At 42.5% G+C, this 23,715-nt stretch overlaps 1 protein-coding gene across 1 annotated transcript in view; it reads right to left on the reverse strand.

Moving 5' to 3' along the window:
* Window positions 1–23,715, reverse strand: part of WNT5B (Wnt family member 5B) — a 203,012-nt gene that overhangs the window by 46,159 nt on the left and 133,138 nt on the right. The window lies entirely within an intron of this gene.

Here is a 23,715-nt window from a genome sequence, read left to right on the forward strand (position 1 = left end):
GATTGCCCAATTGTACACCATGGATTTATCTACAGCAAAGCTAGATACATTCAACCTAAAATCTGTATTTTCACAATAATAAAATAATAGTAATAACAATAATAAAAAATAGTACTAGTAGACATCTCTAAAGCCTGACAAAGAGATCTGAATTATCCCTAAAAAAATCGCCTCTTTAATAGCTCAAGTTAGCCAATAACGGATATTGATTATTCGCCAAATCTTCTGCAAAATTAATATTAATTCTATAAGCTAACTAATGAAACTAATGAAATACATAGATGCAACAATTGTAACAGATCAATTGTAAAACCAATTGCTAATCAATATACACCACTTGGTTAAAGTATGATTGTCAGCAAATCCAGGCTGGGTTCACCCTATCCCCGCATGCGACTCCCAGCAGGGGTCCGGTGTGTCTTGTTCACCGTTGAAGGTCAGTTTTCAGCCCGAATTTTTGGCTGAATTCGGACCTGAAATGGACCAAAAGACTCACAGGGCTCCTGTGCAAATTCGCACCGGAGCCGCAGCGGAGATATGTGAACCGGCTCCATAGAAAGCCAGTCAAAATCTCCTGCTATTGCGAATTGGATGCAGAAAAAACCCTCAATCAGATAAAAAATAACAAATTGGGATTTTTGTTTTTTAAAGCTAATCTCTGAGCAGATATAAAAGGCATACATTAATTCTTCGGGCACACCGAATCCAACTTTGAAATCGTGCGACTTCACTTGAAGTCGCATGATTTCAAAGTCGCATATCAGTGCGACTTCAGGTGCGACACGGAAGACATCTGTGTGACTTCATACACAGAAGTCTATGCAAGTTGCACCTGAACTTGCAAAAAGTAGCGCAGGAACTACTTTCAAAATCGGTGCAACTCCGATCGCTTCAACCGCTTCCATTGCGGACAATATGGTGTAACTTGTCATGCAATTTGGAATGATCAAATCGCATGACAATTCGTACAGGTGTGATAAGGGACCTTATGCCGTTTTGTAATCATTAGGGGCTCGTTCACCTCCTGTGCACTGATCTGCATTAGGCTACATTCGGACGGTGATTAGCACACCCCTGAGATCTCCAGTGGCAGCGATCTTCAAATTCCTGCGTCTGGAATGACAGGTGTATGCGACTAGCTGCGGCCCATACAAAGCAATGACAGGCTGATGGTAGCCACAGCTATTCGTGACTGATCCTACAGCCAGCGATTAACTGTACTGATCATGCTATAACAGATCATTTTAGCTTGCACACTGGTGTGAATGACTCCCAAAGCATAAATGTATTTTTTAAACACAAGTCATGTATGTACCGGAATCTGACCTGGTATCAGTCTCAAGCAGTCCCTGTACAGCAGAGCTCACACTGGGAGAAGGAGCTTCAGCACAAGGAGCCAATCAGTTCATGTACTGACAAGAAGCATAAAAGTAGAAAGCAGAGTGACAGAGAGATGAGCTTATCACTTTATTGCTACTCTTTTCATTGATGAGTCATAGGTTTGGGAGTGTCCAGGATGACCTGGGCTCAGAGGAGGTGGGATGAATGAGGCTGGCAATCAGATCGAGGACATCTAGCAGCAGAATAAAAGTTACTGCATCTGATATCTACTGAAATCTCTGTAATAAAGCTGAATATTGTAGCAAAACTGGTTTCCTTATTGTATCTATTCATGGGCAAATCATTTTTATCTTGTTATCATTGGCTGGAGTTCTGTTTTAAACAACATCTAAATGTAGAACTTTTTATTTTTGGATGGAGTAGGAAAAGGTTAGAACCCCTGTCAGGTTTTTATTGCTGTCTGTGTCCCCCCTGGGGAGATTCACCTTCTCTATTTCGCCTAGGGACTATAGTAGTGATGGTGAACCTTGGCACCCCAGATGTTTTGGAACTACATTTCCCATAATGCTCATGCACTCTGTAGTGTCGTTGAGCATCATGGGAAATGTAGTTCCAAAACATCTGGGGTGCCAAGGTTGGCTATCACTGGACTATAGTCACCTTGGCAGAAAGTGATGGTAAATCCAAAATGTTACAGTTGTTCCCAGAACAAGAGGTGAGGAGAAATCTTCCTCTGATGGGGACATCTGTTCTGGAGAAAGCTAAGACGGAAGGTTCCTCACTTTGGAGATATTTTTATCTCACTTCCGATTGGGTTGGAAGGATCCATTTTTGCCATCTGCATACAGATGGTAAAAATTAGTTTTTCATTTTACCCTTTCCAAAATGAAAAAAAAAGTTTTGGTTTTAGATATACCTAAAATAAATTGATCATTCCCTAAACTAACTTTTAGAGCAATCAAAATACTGAAAATTCCTGCCTTGTCTTCAGAATCATTTTCATTTGTTTGCTGTGTTTTTATTATGTTATAGCAGTAGTAAACTTAAAAAAAAAAAAGATTTCCCTCTTCAAGGTAAAGGCATAATGTGCTAGTATGCATTGCATACTAGCACATTATGAAAGACTTACCTTGAAACAAAGCCCTGCAGTGGCACGCTGTCACTGCTGCAGAGGCTTCCATCCTCACCCGGTCTTCCTTCTGGGTTCACAGGTTGCGGCCCCTTGACTGGCCAAACCGCGATGACGTCACTGCCGCGCATGCATGCGGGAATCACTGCCGCGGCACAGAGCTCTGAAGGAACGGGACGGGTATGCCATTCCTTCAGAACGCATGTGCAGGTGACATCACTGGCTGTTGCTCACTAGAAGATCTTCTAAACGGTACTTCCTTTAACTTACAGGTAAGCTTTATTATAATAATGCTTACAGCTAAAAAGAGAAGTTTAGGTTTATATAAAAATAAACATTTACACTCACCTAGGAGCACATGCCAAAAGAGCACACAGGAGGGCGCACATGCCTAGTGCATTATCAAAAGTTTATTAGATAAAACAAAAAATACAGCCAAATGGATACTCACCAAACAAAATGTATACAGATGTATGACACTGAATCCCAATCCAGTGCGGGAATTGTGTGACCAAACACATTGTAAAGCTGCTCTGGCGAGTTGGCGTTTTTTTAGGAAAACACCCCCTTCTTCAGAGTTAGCTGGATGCAGCGTCGGTCCGATGCTGCATTTGGCTCTGCAGTGAGAACTGAGCGATCAGGCACAGCTGATCGCTCATTTCTCCCCCTTCACTCTGTGCAGAGAGCCGTGACTGTCAGTCAGTGGCTCTCTGCTCTGCCCCTGCAGAGCTCACTGCAGAACTGGGCTGTGGAGGGGGCAGGAGGGGCTGGCTCAGGAGAGACTGATCCAGCTGCTAGTCCAAGCACCTTAGTGGATCCCAACAGTAAAGTCGGGATTGATCTAGCGCCTGGACTGGCTGAGTGATGTCAGCCAACAGCAGACTTTAGCCCAATGTCAGCTGAAAATGGGTCACAGGAGTGCAGAACGAACTGCACTATTGTAATCTATAGGAGTAGAAGGGCCATAAAAAGCTTTGGCCATACTTTTCCTTTACTGTGCCTAGGGACAAATGCCAGAACATAGACTTCTTGCATTCCAGGCATTAGTCCTTGGACACATACTACCCTAAACTTTAGTACCGCACCGTCCAGCCGCAGCTGCTGTCAGCCCAGTGTTCATGGGGCCTTACAGTGTTTTTATTTCATTTTTGTTTTTTTCCTTTTTTCTTGCAGTGCTTAGTGGCCCTTTGCTGAGCGGGATCCTGGGCTCCACTGTCCCTCTCGGCTGGGTGTGGAAAACTCTAAACAGACAGCCTGTTGATGGACATTCCTTTGTTTTTGGTAATGGCCTTCTTGTTTGACATGGACACAACAGGGAGGTCAGAGAAGGATTATATCAGCACTGTCTGCGCCTTAAAAGTTCCCAGACCCTCCTCCTCTTGTAGTGTCAACACACGCTCCCAAATTCAAGGGAACCTTTCATCAAGAAAAGAGCACCTCTGAGTGTATTAGTTCACTAATTAAATAAAGGAGCTGCATCATTCTCTGATCCCTCCTGTATTGATTAGTACTGGCTGCCCCCACGCTGCGCAAACTGTTGGCGCTATATAAATACTGTATAATAATAATAATAATAATAATAATAATAATAATCATTCTTTTATTATGCTGTATGTCATTCTCCAGGACTGTCAGTGTCCAGACTAAAGAAACTGAATTTGCTGTAATCCTGGCCATGTTAAATCATTTTAAATCTGGTCCTAGGGGAGGCCATACACCTAACTACCTGATTATTTATTTATTACAGGTACTTATATAGTGCTAACATTTACATAGCACTTTACACATATATTGTACATTCACATCAGTCCCTGCCCTCAAAAACTTACAATCTAAAGTCCCTAACTTACATTCATACACATATTAGGGCCAATATAAATGGGAACCAAATAACCTACCAGCATGGAGTGTGGTAGAAAACCCACACAGGCACAGGGAGGACATGCAAACTCCAGGCAGGTAGTGCTGTGGTTGGGATTTGAACCAACGACTTTAGCACTGCCTGGTGGAAGTACTAACCACTTAGCCACTGTGCTGAAATGTCACTATACAGTAGGGGGACCAGACGTCCCCAGACTGAGGACCCTGTCCCCAGCCCAAGTCTGTCCCCTGGTTTTGTCCCCGGATTGGATTTGAATTTTGGCGCCCCATCCCTCCATACCTCCCCTTCTCAGCATGACCGCAGCGGCGCCCCCTGTCACAGGGATCGAATCCTTGCTTGCAGTGCAGGGTGCTGTTTTGAGGCAGGGAGCAGGCCGGCTGTACCTTTAAGCGAGGACAGATGAATCCTGGTCCTCCTGACTCCTGACCTGGATGCACGCTACGTTTCCGAGTTTGAGAGTGGTTTAATCCTATAAGGTAAGACAGCGCTGAGGGACCTCCTGACATCACAACAACTTTATTTCAATGAAGTTGTTTCGGTGCCTAACTGTTCCTTTAAAATTTGTAGTCTTTTAACAGTTAGCCAATAATATTTGATTTTTTTTTTTTTTTTTCTTTTTGCCACATCAGTGTCCATTTTCGGGGGCAAAAGTTTCACCTTTACGGTTCAATACTTTCCCGACTCATTACTCACATCATAGTGGCGTTTATTACACTTTTGTCTTCTTTTTTTTCTTTTTTCTTCCATATTACAAATCTCTTTTGTTTCTATCTACTTGCTTACAGCATCAAACTGTCCCACATGAAGTTTATCGATTAAATCGTAACTTGAACCCCACTAATCTAAACCCCCTTCCCCACCCCCCTCCCCCCAATCCACCCCCACTTCTCGAAGTCCTATATTTCTTTCCTCCATGCACCTCCAAACTAACTGAATCCCCCCCCTAATGGACACCACTCCTGTTGCCTATTGCCCATCTCTACTTCTCCTCGGGATCTACCTTAGCTGGATCTTTTGATTTCCCAAGACCTCTACAGCCCTTATTGAACTTTTACATTTTTGCCACCCCTTACATTTTTCCTCGTGCTCCTCCAATTCCGCTTCCTCTGTGTATTTTAGATATTCTAAATTCTGGATTTCATTTGTTTTGTCGTACCATTCTTGTATTGCTGGGCCATTTTTCTCCTGCCAGTGTCTTACAAAAAGACTTTTTGCTGCATTCAACATTTGTGGTACTAGTGTTTCCAGATATGATTCGGTTGGCATTCTAAATCCATGAAACAGGCATGCCCATGGATCGTCCGGGACTGCTATTTGGGTTATCTCGCCAATAATTTTCCTTGTCTCGTCCCAAAATTCCCTTATTTTTGTACACTGCCACCAAATGTGTGTCATTGTACCCAATTCTTTACATCACCTCCAGCAGAATTGTGAAGTTTCATTCTGGTACTTAGAAGCTCTATCTGGGGTAATATACCATCTTGACAAACATTTATAATTTAACTCAGACATTTTTTAATTTACCGAAGTATTGTGAACTCGCTTCAATAAAGTTGTAACCTCGTCTTCTTTGAGTTTTGATTTTAATTCTGACTCCCATTTTTTAATGTATGCTGGGATGTCTGTTCCCTTCAGATCCATCAGTACCCTATAAATTTTAGAAATCCCCTTCTTCCCAATCTGACCAACACAAAGTTTCTCGAACGGTTTGAGGTTGTCCATCGTTCTAATAGGTTGGGGGAGCGTTTCGACAAAGTTTTTTAACTGATAATATCTCCACCTGTTGAGGGTCAAAAGGTCGCTTTTATTTTTTAGGTCCTGAAATGAGCATAGTTTACCCTTCTTCATAACGTCCTTTAGCTGTGCTCCTTCTTACAGAATCCATCTCCCACACAAAATCTCCATTCCTGGTGCAAAAAACTCAGTGTCCCTCAAAGGGATTAAAGGGGAGTTATACTCCCATTTCTCCCTTTTATGCAAATTATCCCATATTTTTAAAGTGTGTCTAGTGATACTGTGTGCCTCAGAACTAAGTTTCCTAAAAAGTGAAGGTATCCAGATTACTTTACTTAACTCTACTTTACTAGTTGTATTTTCCATTTTTACCCACCGCTTCTCTTTGTTTCCTTTTGCCCAATCTATAATTCTTGATAAAGTGATTGCTTTGTTATAGCATCTTATGTCTGGTGCTCCCCAACCCCCTTTCTCTTTGTCCCTTGCCAATGTGTCATAACTTATACGTGATTTTTTCCCCCTCCAAATAAATTTTATAAAAAGTGAGTGCAATTTTTTGAGATATGCTTGAGGGAGTGGAATTGGGAGCATTTGCATTTTAAATAGAATCTTTGGCAAAATTGCCATTTTAATGATGTTAATTTTACCCCCCTATGACAGCTGTCCTCTTGTAATTCTATTCATCTCCATCTTGACCTCATTAAGGAGAGGGACGAAGTTAGCCTGAAACAATAACTCTCTATTCCCTGTTATCTTTATCCCAAGATAGTTTATCTCCTTTTTTCCCCATGCAAATGGGAATTCTTTGTGGACCGTATGATCTTTATTATCCATCTTAATTTCTAGTATTTCAGATTTGATTGGATTAATCTTGAAATTTGATATTTCCCCGTATTCTTTCAAGGTTTTAAGCCCCATTAGGGAGAGTTATTCTAGGTCTGGTGATATACAGAAGAATATCGTCTGCAAAAGCAGCCAATTTATGTTCCTCTCTCTCTGTCAAATACCCCTGAGATATCCGGATTCTGCCTTATCCTTTCGAGCAAGGGCTCAAGCGTTAACACGAACAGAACGGGGGACAATGGGCATCCTTGTCTTGTTCCGTTAGTCATTACAAATGGCTCAGATAGCGTTCCGTTAACCTTGACCCTTGCTGAAGGACATGTATACAGCGCCTTTATCCTTCTGATCATAATTGGCCCAAATCCTATTTCCTTCAACGTACTAAACATAAAGCCCCAGTCTACCCTGTCAAAAGCTTTCTCAGCGTCTATTGACAGGAGTAGACCTGGGGCTCCACTGTCCCTCATTTTTTGAATTACCATAAGGGTTCTGATCCCATTGTCCCGTCCCTCCCTACCCGGAGTAAATCCCACCTGATCTGGATGTACCATATTATTCAGAATGTTCTTCACTCTCCCTGCAAGTATTTTCGCAAACAGTTTTGTGTCTGCATTTAGGAGCGTTATTGGTCTGTAGCTAGAACAGAGTGTACTGTCCTTGCCCTCCTTCAAAATGATGGTAATAATCTCTTCTGACGCTTCTTTTTGATTATTTGTGTTCAAAGGTATCCTACACGTTGTTACCATGCAATCTTTTATTGTTCTGAATTGTTAATTAATATTGTTATTGTTGAACCAAAATTCTTTGGTAAGAATAAAATACAAAATATGCATTGAAAAGTTTTTTCTCTATCTTATCTTCTTAACATTTGGTAGTCATATCCCAAAAAATTCTAAGAAGTATATATTTTTTATCTCATGGACAAAATGTAAGAAATAATGTTTATATCATATAATCATTCTATAAACACATACCACATACACTGCATAAATAATTTGAGGAAAATATGCTTATAAAATAGTTTACCATTTGCTAATAAAAAAAATATATCCCCAGATTTAATTTTAAAAATCTGGTCACCTCACTATACTATATGTATGGCAACACTCAAAAAAGTGTTTAGCACTAAAAAGCTATCCTTGAGCTCCAGTCAGTCAGTAACTTTTACTAGAATGAAATGGTACCATCAGTCTGCTGAAGACAGGAGAAAGCATTTTCTCAGTCCCCCCCCCCCCCAGGGATCAACCTGGTTCATTTTAAATGTGTAGCAAGTCATACTCTAAAGACATGCTGGTAGGTTAATCAGATCCTGTCTAAATTGGCCCTAGTATATGTATGAATGTGAGTTAGGGACCTTAGGTTGTAAGTTCCTTGAGGGTTGGGAATGATGCGAATGTACAATGTATATGTAAAGCACTGCGTAAATTGACAGCACTATATAAGTACCTGAAATAATAAGGTGAGAGGCTGCAGAAGGGGCTGATCTGTGCCAGACAACTGCAAGTGCACCATAATTATGGTTGCCAACTCATCCCTTTAAACCCAAACGCATATTAAAGTGGAAATAAAGTTCCACACATAACTTTTACCTATAGGTAAGCCTATATATTAAAGCTTAGCTATAGGTAGTGTAAATATCTCCTAAACGGGCAACCAGCTGTGCCGTTCCTTCCGAACTCTGTGTCGTAATCGGCGGCTCCCGGCCAGTCACAGAGCCGGAGTCTGTGAACCCGGAAGCAAGACGGGTGAAGATGGGAGCCCACTGCAGCTCTGAGATCCCAGCGCGGGAGGGCTTCGTTTTAAGGTAAGTTTAACATAATGTGCTAGTATGAGGTGCATACTAGCACATTATGGCTTTACCTTGCAAGGTGTAAAAAAATAAATAAATCCAGTGGTTTACAACCGCTTTAATTAAACAGGTTCTGTGGCTGGTTAAGGTGGTAATTAAACTCACTTAGTGCCTTATCTGCATTAAATTAGCCTCAGAACCTGTGTAATAAATATGTGTTCGGTTTTAAAGGGATGAGGTGGCAACCCTAACCAAGATGTACATGATTGTATCATCTCATTGGGGTGACGCTTGTACAAAGATGGTGCCGTACCTCTGGAGAATGAAGCTGGATCTCTATAGAATAAGTTGTATCTTTATTATGCAGTGTGAAGGGTTTGTAAATGAGTTGCTATACAATATGATAGTGATATAAGCACCAGCCCTGTATTTTTTGTATGGGAAATGTTAATGCAGATCTTTTAAGATTCTTGTTGGCTTGTTATGGCAGTAGCCATATAGTCCCATGGTGGTCTCCTCTGTCCTATGTACATATGTCTAATTGCAATGGATAATGGTTCTTCTCTATAGAAATAATGGCACTTCCATGTAGAGATAATATTGAGTTACACAACACTGTAATCGTAACTCAAAATGTGATCCTACTGAATAACCATTATAGTCTCCTCTATTCATTTAGGATGGAAATAAAATGGCAAAGGTCTACAAAGTATACACCTGTTTTGTTTTATCTGGCATCCCCCGCCTAGTCTTCACCTGTCTAGGTTCCAGCCCCCCACCCTCATTCCTTTTGATTGTTCTTCAAAGGATTGCTCCAGGATCCCAACCCCCATATAAACAGCACCGTACATGTCTACAGATTGGAGAGGAGGGACCATCACAGTGGGAAGTCAGGTCAGCGGGGATCCTCTTCCTCCCCCCACAGTGCCCACAGTTCCTGGGGTCTCTGACTCCAATACCAAGGCTAAGGACAGCACGGGGGTAGGAGAGGAGGTGACACAAGGGACACAGGAAAAGGAACAGGATGGAATGGGACGATAGACTGGCTGCAGAGTAAATGAAACAAGAATAGAGCCAGGGGATGAAAGGGACAATGAATGAGGACAATAAAATAGGCCATCGAATTGGGAAATAGAGGAGTGAAAAGGAAGACATGCAGGCCAACAAGCTTCCCTTACAATATTTATAATAATTTCCTGAAACTCATCTGTTAATAAAAGAAGAGTATATTCTTTCATTCTAACCTCACACCGCTCCTCTGATGTACACCATATACCATGTCATGCGAATTGAATGAGGTAAAATCTGCATCCAATTTACACATATGTGAACCCAGCCTTATAGATTGCATGCTCCCTTGCATCCTGCCTGAAGCTCTTCTACCTTCTGTATCCTCCCTTATAGATTGTAAGCTCTTCCTCCTACTGCATCTTCCTATATACCCTTAGGCCTCTTTCTCACGGGGCGGATCAGTGATGATCCGCCCCGTGAACATCCGCTGGCTCAGCGGGGATTGCTCCGCCGATCCCCGCTGAGCAGGAAGATGACAGGTGCATCGCTGCACGCTGTGCAGCGGCGGACCTGTCAGAGCGCCGCTCTCCCCTATGGGGGGATCGGATGATGACGGACCGTAGTGTCCGTCGTCACCCGATCCGATCCGAAAACGGATGGAAAAGTAGGTTTTTCCTCCGTTACACTTTTCGGATCGGAGCGGGGTCGGATGTCAGCGGACATGTCACCGCTGACATCCGACGCTCCATAGGGATGAATGTATGTCCGTTTTTCATCCGAAAACGGAAGGATGAAAAACGGACATACGGATCGTCCATGTGAAAGAGGCCTAGATTGGAAGCTCTTTTGCCTTCTCTATCCTTCCTTCTACCCTAAACGAGTGTAAGTTCTTCCTTCTTCTGAATCCTCCTTTATAGATTGTAAGTTCTTCCTTCTTCTGAATCCTCCTTTATAGATTGTAAGTTCTCCCTTCTTCTGAATCCTCCTTTATAGATTGTAAGTTCTTCCTTCTTCTGAATCCTCCTTTATAGATTGTACGTTCTCCCTTCTTCTGAATCCTACTTTATAGATTGTAAGTTCTTCCACCTTCTGAATCCTCCTTTATAGATTGTAAGTTCTTCCTTCTTCTTAATCCTACTTTATAGATTGTAAGTTCTTCCTTCTTCTGAATCCTACTTTATAGATTGTAAATTCTCCCTTCTTCTGAATCCTCCTTTATAGATTGTAAGTTCTTCCTTCTTCTGAATCCTACTTTATAGATTGTAAGTTCTTCCTTCTTCTGAATCCTCCTTTATAGATTGTAAGTTCTCCCTTCTTCTGAATCCTACTTTATAGATGGTAAGTTCTTCATTCTTCTGAATCCTCCTTTATAGATTGTAAGTTCTTCCTTCTTCTGAATCCTCCTTTTTTAGATTGTAAGTTCTCCCTTCTTCTGAATCCTACTTTATAGATTGTAAGTTCTCCCTTCTTCTGAATCCTCCTTTTTTAGATTGTAAATTCTCCCTTCTTCTGAATCCTCTTTTATAGATTGTAAGTTCTCCCTTCTTCTGAATCCTCCTTTATAGATTGTAAGTTCTTCCTTCTTCTGAATCCTCCTTTTTTAGATTGTAAGTTCTCCCTTCTTCTGAATCCTCCTTTTTTAGATTGTAAGTTCTCCCTTCTTCTGAATCCTACTTTATAGATTGTAAGTTCTCCCTTCTTCTGAATCATCCTTTATAGATTGTAAGTTCTTCCTTCTTCTGAATCCTCCTTTATAAATTGTACGTTCTCCCTTCTTCTGAATCCTACTTTATAGATTGTAAGTTCTTCCACCTTCTGAATCCTCCTTTATAGATTGTAAATTCTTCCTTCTTCTGAATCCTCCTTTATAGGTTGTAAGTTCTTCCTTCTTCTGAATCCTCCTTTATAGATTGTAAGTTCTCCCTTCTTCTGAATCCTACTTTATAGATGGTAAGTTCTTCATTCTTCTGAATCCTCCTTTATAGATTGTAAGTTCTTCCACCTTCTGAATCCTCCTTTATAGATTGTAAATTCTTCCACCTTCTGTACAACCAATTATATTGTAAACAAATCCCCCTTCTGTATCCTGCTTTAGACTAGGTTCACACTGTAGTGGGGCTGGGAACGCATCTAAATCGCATGTATTTCCTGACCTTCAGGCAAAACATGCTGCTCTTTAGTAGACGTGGGAGGGGGCCAAGAATCCTTAATGGCACTCCCATGCATTGGTAAATGCAGCACGTTTTCAGGTGTGCAAATCGCATGATGCCACAGCAACATGAGTAGTCCTCTATCTTTTTCTGCACATACAGGGTATCATAGACAGTGCAGAGAGCCCAGTCAGGTTGCCGTAGGACAGATACACATGACTGGAACGTCCTGGGTGGCCATGATTGGCCTCTGTGACATTGGTAAATGCAGCATGTTTTCAGGTGTGCAAAATCGCATGGTGCCACAGCAACATGTGATTCTATGCAGCTGCATTTTTGAATAAGGGTTGGCACCTTTTCCCCCGCATTACTGGCAGGTACAGCAGCTAATTTGAATGAATAAGCTGCTGTGTCAACGCAAATGCGCCTAAACAGACCAATTAAACACTTTTTTTTATTACTGTGATGAAGTCAGGCTGCATAAACAGCAATAGATGTTTGCCTCTACTATTGTGCTGCAGAAAGGATTAGAATGTCCTGTGCCAGCATCATGCCTGAGATCCTGAATGCCACTCAGCGCAGAGCTCATTTATAAGACCAATTCTGAGTACCATACACACACACACACACATCATGTATGAGACCAATTCTGAGCACCATACACACACACACATCATTTATAAGACCAATTCTGAGCACCATGCACACACACGTCATGTATGAGAGCAATTCTGAGCACCATGCACACACACGTCATGTATGACAGCAATTCTGAGCACCATGCACACACCAGCACTTTCCTACCTAACACATCCCTGATGAAGACATGCCTGTGTTGAAACATGTTGAGAAAGAGTTTTTGGTTTCATTCATTTTTTTTGGTAATATTATCTGGAAGCAGTGTTTCTCTACAAGAAAATGTGTATGAGGAGAGGAGATTTATATAGAAAGTGGCAGTTAGATAAAGCAGTAGGACAATATTATGGTAGTGGGTCATATTATGATGAGTAGTCCTCTATCTTTTTCTGCATATACAGGGTATCATAGACAGTGCAGAGAGCCCAGCCAGGTTGCCGTAGGACAGATACACATGACTGGAACTTCCTGGGTGGCCATGATTGGCCTCTGTGACATCTGTCCTCCTCCTCTCCTGCACATTTTGGCCTCTGACCAATATGACACAAAGCTGCATCATTTGTGCCATTTCTGGGCATTCGCTCACAGCCCACCAACAAAGGAGGAAGGAGCACAGCGAGCCCTGAGCATTCTTATGATGATAATCCTCTCTGCACTTGACTAATATATCTGGGATCAGGATGGGAAAAACATGAAAGACATTGCGAACCGGATGTTTGTATGATTATATGTGACATGGAAGGTGTCAAGATGTGCAGATCTAGAAGCCAATATGCTAGGAATGAAGAATCTTCCAGCAATGCAGAGTATTTCAAGAGAGGAATGTTAGAAGGAGGAGGAAGGAGCAGAGTCTTTACCTGCGCAGAGTACTTTAGGAGAGGAGAGTTAGCCCCTCACACTGAATGCGGCTTTGAAATCGCACTAATTAAGCCAGATTTCTCAGTAAGTGCAATTTCAGGTGTGGCTTGCCGACATCTGTGTGATTTCATGCACAGATGTCTACCCAAGTCGCACATGGAAATGCCAAAAAATATCATATCAGTGCAAGTCGGAGTCGCACTGAACAGTTCCATAGATTTGAACAGTTCCATAGGCAAATCGCATAACAAGTCGCACTGGTGTGAACAGGGGCTAAGACAGAGGAAGGAGTAGAGTCATTCAGCAGTGCAGAGTATTTCAGGATAGGAGAGTTAGATAAAGGAGCAGTCTTCCAGCGCTGCAGGGTACTTTAAGAGAGGAGAGTTAGTGGAATAAGCAGAGTCCTTTAGCATTGCAAATTAATTCAGTAGAGGATAGGCCTAGTACACACGGGCTGAATGTCGGGTGGCATCGGCCCATTCAATGGAAACAGGCCGACACTCTGCCTGTGTGTACTGCAGCCGGTCCAACAGAAGCCGGCCGTTCGGTAGTAGTGTGTACGAGTGCTTCATCAGGGCAGAGTATTTTAGGAGAGGAGAGTTAGATGTGAGAAATGTGTGGACTCCTCCAGCAGCAAAGAGTATTTTAGGGGATAAGTGATAGAGGAAGGAGCAGAGTATTTCAGCAGGGGAGAGATGGATAGATAAAGGAGCAGAGTCCTCCAGCGCTGCAGAGTATTTAAAGAGAGGAGACTAATGCCCTTTACACACGATCGGACATTGAACGGGCATTCCGATAACAAAATCCATCCAATCCATTCCGACGGATGTTGGCTCAAACTTGTCTTGCATACACACGGTCGCACAAAGTTGTCGGAAAATCCGATTGTTCTGAACGCGGTGACATAAGACACGTACGTCGAGACTATAAATGGGGCAATAGCCAATAGCTTTCGTTTCTTAATTTATTCTGAGCATGTGCGTCGGATTTGTCTACACACGATCAGAATTTAAAGGATCGGATTTTGTTGTCGGAAAATTTTATATCCTGCTCTCAAACTTTGTGTGTCGGAAATTCCGATGGAAAAAGTCCGATGGAGCCCACACACGATTGGAATTTCCGACAACACAATCCGATCGCACTTTCTCCGTCGGAAAATCTGACTGTGTGTACAGGGCATTAGAGGAATAAGCAGAGTCCTTCAGCAGTGCAGAGTAATTCAGTAGAGGAGAGTTAAGCCTAGTACACATGGGCTGAATGTCGGGTGGCATTGGCCCATTCAATAGAATCCGGCCGACATTCGGCCTGTGTGTATGGCAGCCAGTCCGACAGAAGCCAGCCATTCGATAGTAGTGTGAACAAGGTTTTAGAGGAAGGAGCAGAGTCCTCAAGCAGGGCAGAGTATTTCATGAGAGGAGAGTTAGATATAGGAAGAAGCAGAGCCCTTTAGCAGGACAGAGTATTTCCGGAGAGGAGAGTTAGATAGAGGAAGGAGCAGAGTGCTTCATCAGGGCAGAGTAATTCAAGAGAGGAGAGTTAGATAGAGGACGGAGCAGAGTCCTTTAGCAGGGCAGAGTATTTCAGGAGAGGAGAGTTAGATAGAGGAAGAAGCAGAGTCCTTTAGTAGGACAGAGTGTTTCAGGAGAGGAGCGTTAGATAGAGGAAGAAGCAGAGTCCTTTAGTAGGACAGAGTGTTTCAGGAGAGGAGAGTTAGATATAGGAAGAAGCAGAGCCCTTTAGCAGGACAGAGTATTTCCGGAGAGGAGAGTTAGATAGAGGAAGAAGCAGAGTGCTTCATCAGGGCAGAGTAATTCAAGAGAGGAGAGTTAGATAGAGGACGGAGCAGAGTCCTTTAGCAGAACAGAGTATTTCCGGAGAGTAGAGTTAGATAGAGGAAGAAGCAGAGCCCTTTAGCAGGACAGAGTATTTCAGGAGAGGAGAGTTAGACAGAGGAAGGAGTAGAGTCCTCCAGCATCACAAAGTATTTTAGAGGAAGAGTGATAGAGGAAGGAGCAAAGTCCCCCAGAATCAGAGATGAGTGTTTAATCTCAGTGATCTAAAAAAATAAACATCATTTTGTGCGTCCATATTTTACTCCCTATCAATCTAACCAGCACCACAAAAATCTAAACTAGCGTAGTCTCAGCCGCGACCTACATTCATCACTTTAAAAAAAAATCACACTTGGCAGCGGTGTCAGAATGCCCCAGGACAGCGCACCCCCCCAGAGCACCAGGCCCCTCAACTCGCCTTTGTCAATGCTATGTGTATACATCAGATAGGGCTGGTTACATATCACTGTCCAGGATAAATATACAGACTGTACAGCTGCACATCAGAGACTGAATTTAACCCCCCTCTTCCCCAACGATTAAATTATAATCTCAAGATCACCAAATAAAGCAAATTTGCCCAACACTGCTTAAAAGATTAGACGCTGTCTTGAAATAGATTTATTACTTAGATTCTTCAGGTGGTAAATGTTTTGTTATATTATGTGATTTCTTTGTTGTTAACTCCCAGTTGTCCACATTTGGACAGCTCTAAGGAACCTTGTGGCGCAATATACATCAACAATAACATGGTATGCATGGAGGAGATGTAATTGAAGGACTATAGTAAAGCTTGATGCACTTTGGAACATGTCAGTGCTATATAAATATATAATAGTGTGTGATTGTCGTGGGGACAGTAGAGTGTAAGCTCCTCTGGTGCAGAGAATGATGTGACTGGCTCAATGTAGTATATGTCAGCACTACATAATATGTCAGTGCTATATAAATACATAATAATAGTGTGGGACTGAGGTGGGGACATTAGAGTGTAAGTTCCCCTGGTGCAGAGACTAATCTAAATGGCTCAGTGTTCTCTGTACAACACTGCAGAATATGTCAGAGCTATATACAGGAAATGTAAAATAATACTACGTGACTATGGTATCCCATTAGAATGTAAGTTCCTCTGGTGCAGAGACTGATGTAACCGTCTCAGTGTACAACACTGCTGAATATGTCAGAGCTGAAATAAATGTATAATATTAATAATAGTGTGAGACTCTGGTGGGACATTAGAGTGTAAGCTCTTCTGATGCAGAGACGGATGTGACTGGCTCTGTGTTCTCTGTACAGCACTGTGGAATATGTCAGAGCTATATAAATGTGTAATAATAATTGCAGTGTGAGACTGGTGGGACATTAGAGTGTAAGCTCCTCTGGTGCAGAGACTGATGTGATTGCCTCAGTGTGCACTATGCAGCACTGTGAAAGATGTCAGAACTATATAAATGTATAGTAATGATAGTGTGTGACTATAGATCCCCCTCCCTTAGAATGTAAGCTCTACGAGCAGGGCCCTCCTGTACCTTTTGTATTGAACTGTATTGTAATTGTGTTGTCCCCCTTATACATTGTAAAGCGCTGCGTAAACTGTTGGCGCTATATAAATCGTGAATAATAATGATAATAATAATAGAGGGGACATTAGAGTGTGGGCTCTTGTGGGGTAAACATAAGAATTGTTATCTATATAGCACTGCAGAATGTATGGGCACTATTGAAATTAAAGTAGAACTATAGGCAAAGCTTTTTTTCCCCGCATTGGATAGCGTAAGTAAGGGTTATAACCCCTGTCAGTTTTTTTTTTTTTGCCATCTGTGTCCTATTGGGGAGATTTTCCTACGCTTCCTGTCCCATAGCAAAAACTGAGGGGAAATCCCTGCAAATTAAGGGGATCCCTTGGAACCCCCCATGCCACCGGAACTAGTGTCCCCATTGGTCGATTTCCCCTTCATTATTTTTCTGGGGACAATCCAAAATTTGGACTTTTATTTTCAATGGTAACAGTAAACAGGATAAATAGAGAAGTTGAGCCCTGATTCACACTGATGCAAATCTGTTGCGGTTTAGATGCATTCCAGAGCGCATAGATTTGCATGCCAAGTGAAATAACTATGAAGGCTGTTCACATTTATGCGGTGTGATTCTAATGCAGTTAAAAAAAGGGTCCTATGCGTGTTTAGTGCGGTGCAACTTTAAGTTCCATAGACTATTAAAATTGCATTACAATCTCAGCTGTCAAGCACAAATCACAGCGCAAATTTGCACTGCATTGCTCTGCATCCAGTCTGAACCTAGGCCTAATCTCAGTAACAGGGGCGCAGACAGCAAAAGGAGCCTGACATTTGTTCTAATCCCTCTCCACTCCATCCAAAACTAAAAAGAAGTTTTGCATTTCGTTATACTTTAATAAAATAGTTGCCGTCGACATACAGTACATTTCCCTATTTTTTAGCAGGGCCGGGCTGGCCGTGGTCCATTTGCCAGAGAGCACTTTGCAGCCCCTGTACATAAAATAATGAATGAATTTCAGGCAGTATATGACGTCAGGTGTCTGGCCACTTTTGTTATAAATATTTTCACGCTGATTTGGTGGTAGTCATTTTGTCTAGAATGGATGTACTGTGCACTGGATAAACAAGAAGCTACTTTTTCCACATATCCATGCTGTTGTTGGTCCACATGGTGCCATCCCATCACAGAGATTTGTGTGTGTTTGTTTGACTAGATATCGTTATTTCCTAGACTCGGGGTACACCTGGAGACATTTCCTCACCCGCCCTGCAGATGTTGTCCAGGTTCATCAAGTCATGAAATTCATGGAAACTCTCCACTCCATGGCCAGGACTGTGTGTGTTGCTTCGCTTCTGATACTTCAAATTTTTCTGATTTTTTTAAAGAGAACATTAGGTTTCAGGATAAAAATATCCAACCCAAGAAATAGCATCTTTTCTTTTGAGACAGGACCGGTGAAGGTGTCTACTTTGGCTTTTGGTTACTAGGGATGAATTCAATTTAGAGGTCTAATGTTAGTGAAAATTGTGAAATTTTGGCAAACATTTGCTATTATGGCTAAATGTATTGAATCAATGAAGAAGGTGAAATTAAGATTTGTATTATTTTTTTTTATGGGTACAATAGGCTTTTAATAGCGCCTTTCAGCTGTGAGGCTTTATTCATATGAGCGTTGACAGTTGTTCTGTGTGCAAGCTGAGTTGCGTGTAGGCAGCCTATAGAGGTGGATGCAGACACACAGCCTCCATGAACACAGCCACGTGTAAAAATTTGACATGCATGCAGGAGCGGATGCAGGGATCTGAATGCACACTGCCTGCATTTGGATCCTTGCACCTGCTTCTGCATGCACACCACATTTTGACATGCGGCTGTGTCCAAGCAGTCGCTGCGGCTGCACTCATCCCTAAATGCTACCTGCGTGCAGCTCTGGGCAGATGCAAGAGCAATAGCAAATGTGGCCTGCAAGCAGAATGGGTGTCAAGTCAACATCTGTCTCAATGAAGCCTAAAACAGAGCCTCATTAGTAATATAGTTTAAAGCGACACTTCACTTAAAAGTGAAAGTTCCTCTTATTCGCCTCCTCTACCATTATAGAAACTTTTTTTAGGTACCTTTTTCTGACAGGTACCCGCTCTCTCTTCTGTTTTTCTCACCTAGGCAAAAATAGCAGAAGTTCGGCCCTCCTGGCCGCAACCTCCTGGGACATGTAACAGTTTCCAAGAGAATGCTGGACCATTCTGAAAGCACAGTGCGTCTCACACACGTGCAGTGGGGAGCCAGCTGTGAATTCAGCAAGAAGTCACAGCTGGCTTCCCACAGTCAAGATGGCAGTGACGGGGACCTAAAGACTGTCAAAGAACTGTCCGAGAGTGAAGACAGTGCTGGATCCCTGGACTGGTAAGTGTATTTATTAAAAGTCAGCAGCTACAGTCTTTGCAAAAAATAGATGGCAAAAAAAACAAAATAAACCCACAGTACATAAATAATAGATACACAAAAAAGCTAAAGCATAGAAATACAAACACTAAATGAAATTAATTAAACTAGCCTGAATACACCCCTATCCCCAAAAAAACATAAAAAGAAAATTGTTTTTTGTTCAAACAAGCTTTGCTTAAAGTGTATGTCCATCCAAAACTTTTTTTTATTCATCAAGATTTGTATAGAATGGGGATGAGGTAGAACCCCTTTCAGGTTTTTGTCCTGTATTTGCATCTTCGTTAGAGAGATTTATTCTTTATTTCCTGCCCTACTGACATTTTACCAGGCAGGAAGCAAGAGAAAATTCCCAAGAGCAGCACAGACAGGAATATAGTGTGAATGAGCGAGTTTGGGGTGGAGGAACTTGATTGGTCTGCATAGAGTCCTGACCTCAACCCAATAGAACACCTTTGGGATGAATTAGAGTGGAGAATGCGAGCCAGGCCTTTTTGTCCACATCAGTGCCTGACCTCACAAATGTGCTTCTGGAAGAATGGTCAAACATTCCCATAAACACACTCCTAAACCTTGTAGACAGCCTTCCCAAAAGAGAAAGCTGTTATAGCTGTAAAAGTTGGGCCAACTCAATATTAAACCCTACAGACAAAAACTAGGATGCCATTAAAGTTCATGTAAAGGCAGCTGTCCCAATACTTTTGACAATATAGTGTACCTTAGTATAGACCCAGAGACATCATCACTGGGTCTCTGTGCTTTTCTATGCAATGCAGACAGATCATGACTGGTGGGCCTGGAAGGTGCTTCTAAAAACATCACAGCACCCTACCACAGTACTCCTCTCCACTCTGAAGCAAGCAGTGGGTTGGCTCTTAGGAGTAATTATGCAAATATCAAATGCTTTGATGGGTAGATGTCAGTCTGGAGGAGGGGGGGGTGGTTCCTAGACAAGCTGCATGCAGACCACCCACGTGTGATGCTGAGCCTCCATGACTGAGAAAACTGCGATCCAATAAATGAAAGGGGCAGGCCAAGGAAAGTCAGGCTGGAGAGGAGAGAGCTAGACAATGTTGGATGTCATCCAGCCAGGAAATAAGGTGGGCTCTAACCTGACTTGCTGCAGCTTCTAATGCATATTGTGAGACGCTCAGAGTGTGCAATGATATCTATTCTATTTCTATTGAACCGGCCGATGCTGTCAGACATTCGGAGAGGAACCTGTACCACTGTGTAAGACTGAAGGGAAGGCTCAGTTTTAAGCAGCTAAAGTTTTAGGCTAAATTGTGAGTTTCCACTTCTGCACATTCAAAAATATCTCCCAAGTCATTCAACTCCTCTTTGGTGGTAAGCCAGTCAGGGGCATTAATGAGAAAGGAATTCCCCCATAGTTTAGCACCCTGGACAGTTAATTGTTTTACTAAACCCACAACAGTAAAATCAGTCTGTATATGCAGTAAAGCATGCATTGTTATACTCACTGTGGAACCTAAGGGGTTAATCCTCTGCATTGTGTAAAAAGGCTGTTTGATCCTGTCTACTCTGATCCTCCCCTTCTTCCACTGTCCTCAAACCATCTCCTGATATAAAAAAGACTTGGGGCAAGCTGTACATGATCTGTTTGGTGTGTATTTCTAAAGAGTTTTTCTTGGGAGAGTGCATGTGATCAGCACAAGGCCAATCAGCACTGCCCAGACAAAGGGGCAGGGGTCCTGCAGCCTCATAGGACAATCATGGGAGAATGAAAACTCCAACAAGCTTTAACCAGACACTGATAGAAGTCACAAGACTGCTATATACTGTTGATGATAAAAGGTCTTTAGCAGCTTATATTTACTAAAAGTTTTGCATGTTGAAGTTCTGTGTACCGTGGGAGACCAGATATAGTAAATGCAGGGTCCTGGGTTTAGTAACATTTTAAGTAGAGGGATTGTGGGCCGTATGGAGTATCACAATGGGGTCAGCGGATGTCTCTCCCTCGCAGATAGAGGTTGACGAGGACCCGATTGTTGCCTGGTTCTCAGTTTGTACTCCAGCTGCCCCCTTTGTGTTCTCACCCCAGTGCTAAAAATAAAGGTGAGTCTTCTCGCACTGGTAGGCCACAGAAGACATCTGGGCAGAGCCTGGAATGTAGTTGGCTTCCATGTCTATTCATCTCCTGAGGTGACACAGACACAAGGGCTCCTCTGCCTACAGCTCTCAGGTCCATTCCAAAAACTTGCTTATCTCCTCTACAGATAACAAACAAGACAAGCTGTATCAGAGTTTTCTGTGTATCCCTGGGGTCCTCCTGACTGGTTCAGCGGGTACTCCCGCCTGGTATAGTCAAAATGAAAATAACAAATTGTCCAGTCAGGTCAGGCCATGGTCACCAAATCTGAGGGCTACTGCTGAATATTGATTTTTGGTGCACAGACATTTGGCGTCGATTATATTTACGATAAAAAAAAAAAAAAAAAAATGTATCACAATGAAAAGACAAATTCAACCTAAGGACTAAAAAACTGAAATGAAAAGACCCTGCTGATTGGTGTTATGCTTTGGAAAGGGCCAGTTGCCTGTCTGTGTCCTCTTCAATAGAAGTTGGAGCCAAAGACAGACATTATAGCAGCGGAGAGAATATTGGCTCGTGGCACTATAAACTGTCTGCCTGGCACTCCCAGAATGTCTTTCCTGAATGACTAAACCTGACTGGCATTCACAGCTCTCCTAATGGACACAATGTCACACATGTCTAGCACATGGCAAAGCAAAAACATTGTAGCCTATTGAATAATGGTAACATTGGCCAATTTTAATGGTAGTCTGCGGATATGGTGACCTCTGATGGTGGGTTAGTGTAACTGCAAGAGGGATAGTGACGAGCAATTACTATCTGCAATCCCTGTACAACCTATGCTGGAGGATTTGTTTCATTTCTGTGTTTCACCTGAGGCCAGTCACTTCACTGGGTATATGTGAGGGTTTACAACCAATTTTAAAAAAAGGAAAAACAAGTATTTATGGAAAGAAATTTACTTGGAAATTGTTTATGATACACAGAGCACAAGGCAAACTAAATGTCATTCAGCTAGGGCTTATATCTGCGAGGGCCTTGGTTGGGGTTTTTATTGCTATTGGGGAGATTTAATGACATTGATAATACCATTTGGTTCCCACTTGCATGCACTACATTCATCAAATCGACTGGTCCTGTTATCACCTGCAGCTGATCACAAGGGCCATGCATTTGAGCGTTGTGCAGAAAATGCGCACGGAACATGCCTTTACAGCACCACGTTCTGGCGTGAACCAGTCCTAAATTGTTAGCATTCATTCCCTGAAGTACTGGGTATCCGGTGTCACTGTGGCTTTATCTGTTAAGTTTGTAGGGGCTTCCTCTGGATGCTTTAAAACACAATGAAAAAAAAACTGCTAATTGGCTTCTGAGAAAACTGGTCCCAGTGTGAACATAAGGGTCATAAGGCCCCTTCCACACAGGGTGGGCTCCGTTGGAGTCTGCCTGGTCAGCGGGTAAACTATCCGCGGATCCCCACTGAGCAGGCGGACAGCTGGTCTATGTCTGCTCTGCTTATGCAGAGCGGACACAGATACAGCCCGTTCTCCTCTGTGGAGACTGACCACCTGTCCATTTACACCCGACTGCCACCTGTTCCGCCAGATAGATGGGGAATGGATGCCCATCTGTCTGTCTTTAATGGATAGGATCGGATGTTGGCGAGTCTCAACAGATACTTGTCTGTTTACACCCGATACTCCATAGGAGGAGACTAGAGGTCTGATCGGGTCTGCCTGAAAAACTGACAGGCGGACCCGGTCGGTCCACCTGTGTGAAAGGGGCCAAAAGCCTCGTACACACAATCTGATTTTCGGCACGGAATTATGTGATGACAGACTGTTGGCCTAAAATCCGACCATTAGTACGTTCCATCAGACAATTGTTGTCCAACTTGGCAGACTAGTAAATTTTTGGCTAACGATCTGTTGTCAGATTTTCCTATCGTCTGTACACAAGTCCGTCACACAAAAGTTGACAGTACAAACACGCATGCTCAGAATCAATGCTCACCAAACATGACATTAGCAGAAGGGGCCCAAAAGGTGGCGCTCAAGAGCTGAAATTCCTCGTAGTACGTCACTACATTCATGTTTGTTGGCCGACAACTGTGTACCATTTGTATGCAAGACAAGTTCCTGGCACATGCCCTTCAGACAAAAGTATGACGCTTTGTTGGCCAACAATCTGATTGTCTGTACCAGGCTTAAGAGTAACATAACATAAGAACAGACAACTGCAGGAATGAATTGATATGTACGGCCCCATGTTCTACATAGAGCACTGTAGAATACAGAGCTGTTGGCGCTATAAAGATAAGTAAAAATAATTAAACTCTTGAGTAAAGCCATGTCTCAAACCCTCGACTCATGGACTACCTATAGCTCTCAAAAGTAGTCAAACCAGCCCTTAGAAGGTGCTTTGTACCTGTCTAAACACCTATGGAATTATATGTTTCCCATAATTATGAATCCACGCACACGTTGTATATATTATT

The sequence above is a fragment of the Aquarana catesbeiana genome, linkage group LG03 (assembly GCF_042186555.1).
Source record: "Aquarana catesbeiana isolate 2022-GZ linkage group LG03, ASM4218655v1, whole genome shotgun sequence".
NCBI lineage: Eukaryota > Metazoa > Chordata > Amphibia > Anura > Ranidae > Aquarana > Aquarana catesbeiana.